The sequence below is a fragment of the Acyrthosiphon pisum genome, unplaced genomic scaffold (assembly GCF_005508785.2).
Source record: "Acyrthosiphon pisum isolate AL4f unplaced genomic scaffold, pea_aphid_22Mar2018_4r6ur Scaffold_21168;HRSCAF=23206, whole genome shotgun sequence".
Lineage (NCBI taxonomy): Eukaryota > Metazoa > Arthropoda > Insecta > Hemiptera > Aphididae > Acyrthosiphon > Acyrthosiphon pisum.
The window spans coordinates 3,581-6,916 of record NW_021770605.1 but is presented as its reverse complement, the minus strand read 5'-3'; positions in this window follow the sequence as shown (position 1 = coordinate 6,916).

Here is a 3,336-nt window from a genome sequence, read left to right as displayed (position 1 = left end):
AACAAAATTTAAATAACATAAGGTCCGCTTTATTAATTATTTTTTCACAAACATTAATTGCTTATCAATAAAAATAATATTATTTTCGTGAAACAATATTGGCAATAGTAACATAATGATTAATGATCAATCCATTATAGTTTGTTTAGATACTTCCGAGAATAAGTATATAGGCATTGTTATTTGGAAAAAAAAGTAATTATATAATATAGTATAAAAGTATAGTTTCACAGAATATAATTTATAGTATAAAATTATTGAATTATACCAAAAATAAGGTATTGCTTAATATTAACTCCAGTCTCTAAAAATGTATATCTATCCCTTATTCTAGGCAATAATAAAATAGAATTATTAAAAAAAACAACATTACATTAATGATTTTCTATTTATAAAAACAGAAAATATTTTGTATGGGTAGTAGATACTAAATAACAATGTTTAAAATTAAAAAAAAAATCTAATTATTAAATTAATTAATGATAATTATAAAATAGTTCCATATTAATAGTTACCACTACATTTTATTTATTGATTTGTTATTTAATTATTTCAATATTAGTAAATATGAGAATTAAATATTTAAATATGTTTACATGTGTTTGCCAGCAGACATATTATTATAGTAATTGTGAAACTACCTATTACATGATATATATACTGATATGCATATATTATAGCGAGAGTATACCTTCAATTTAAAAAAAAAATATTTGTATTTGTATTCAAATACATAGTGAGTATTAGTAAAATATATTTTTATAATAGTTTATTAAAAGCATTTTTAATTCTTTTTTAATTGAATACTAGCTGTATTAGTATCTTAATACTTTTTCAAAAGTATTCTTTACAAAATGTATTTAATTATAGGTAATAACTACAATTGTTAAAGACTATTTGTTAAATTGTATACATTTTTACAAAATATTAATTTATACTTTAACTGTTACTATTTAGCTTTAGAATCTATACGAAAATTTAAACAGAGTAAGAGAACTACAATATATAAATTCATAGAACTTTTTATGAAAATATTGTAAATGTTAAATGTTTATTATATTCTAAACCATGAGCAATTATTTTAAATAGCAACATGTAAGTTAAGGGAAACTATTATATGTACATATTATATTGGTATTAATAACTAATAACTAATTAGTATATAATATTACTATATTAACATAAACCATTAAACACATTTTTATCTTACCAAAAATAATGGTGCAAGATGACAACGTTGAGAAGATTTTCTTCTTTTTTTGACCAACGTAGCTATAGTATTTTAATAATTCATCGGAAAATAGTTTACGCATTACTTGGCGTACTGAAGAAGCTAAAGTTTTTCTAACTAATCGTTTGAGACCATTTACCTGAAAAAATTAAATTGGAATTTGTACACTTAAAAAACATACCAATTGTAAACTATTTAAACTAACCACATTTAATCTGAAACTCCTATTAGAGAGCTTGTTTTCAAATATATGAAGATCATCTTCATTCATTAGAGGTAGTATAGTTTCAAAATCATCTTCTTGATTAATTGTATCAATATAAGTTGATTCATTGACAGCTGTTTTAGTTAAATCATTTTCTTCTATTTTTTTTTCCATTTGTTGCAGTTTTTGATCCAAACTTTCAACATCATACCTTATTTTTAAAACTACTTGTAATATTCGTTTAACAGTTTCTGTAATATAGAAAAAAATATATTTAACAATAATAGAACCAATTGATAATAAACTAATAAATAGAAAGACACTTTTGTCATTTAATTTAACCAGTATCATTTTTAGAACTTTGCAAAGATGATGGAAGTACAGTGGGTGGTGTCACTATTTCAATGTTATTTTGTTGTAATGGTTTAGATCCTTCTTTATACATATCAGTTTCTGTGTATCTTCTATGTATACCGCTTAAACCTAAAAATTAACAATATAATACAATCTCTATTTTGTTGTGCAAAAAAAAAAAATATGTATAAAAAATGCTAATAGTGAATACAATTGATAATTGAAGTTTTAATAATGAATTATAATTGAAATATTTTATTATATCCTTTGACTATTAAGAATACACAGAATATAATATTATATATGTTTACTTAGATTTGCTTTAACTTAAAGTATTTGAGATGTAGAAATATATTATAGTTTATCATATTATAAATATATATAGCTTAATAACCAGCTTAATATCTTAATGTGTATTAATTTATGAAAATTATCCATATGTGATTTTGAAGACAATGCTTAGTTATATAAGTCACATAACTACTATTAACATATTATACTTTATACAAACTATACCCAACAACACAATTATACTAATATTGTAACTTTTTGAACTATCAACAATTTTAAACTTTAAATTTTTAAAGAATGCTTTAAGAAACGAAGCACAAAACATTACTTTTCAAAAACATTCACTTGATTTCTTAATAGTTATTATATAAGTTTTTATCATACCAGATACATATATATATTTGGTTTTTGAGGTTCATTCATCATATTATTTGATGTATAATAGTCAACATTAACTTCTGATGTTACTTTAAATGGCGATGAAGAAGTATAAACTATAGACTGTTTGACATTTGAATCTACAAAAAACAATATTCACTGTTAAGTAGTATATTATTATCTAATATTTAAAGGACTATATAAATTAATTATTATTAATTACCAGGTACTGTAAAATGCTGTTCATCGGAATTATCATATTGTGTGTTTACTTTTTTTGATATCTGAGGTGTGTTTTGCGGTGTAAGCACTAAATAAAAAAAAATGAATAATATGATTGTAATAACATAATATATAATTATAATAAGTATTATAATATATAATTAATCTTAAAATATAAATATTCAGTTATTATCATACCTTGGCGTGTAGAACTCTTAGATTGATAATAATAACTAGATCTACATTTTTCATCAGGAGAATTCAAATTATTTGAATTTCTATAAGTTTTATTTTTACGCTTTTTTATATTCAGAGTACGAATTGGGTTGATATCATCTGCAGAGTCATCTAAAACATAATAACATATCTACAAATACAACCTTAAAAAAATTAATAGTTAAAACAGATATCTCTAAAGGTAAAAAAAACTATTTGTATTCTTAATTCTAAATGTCTAGTTGATTAAAATGTACGAGTCTATATAATAGTAGGTATCCAGAGTATTATTACCTTCAGAAGTTATGGAGTCAAAAAGTTTTCTCTTACATGTCTTTGCTAATGATACATTTTTCAAACTTTGAGTTTCAAAATTATTATCATCATGATCTGAAATAATAAATTTATTGTTGTCTCAAATATAATGCACATATAAATA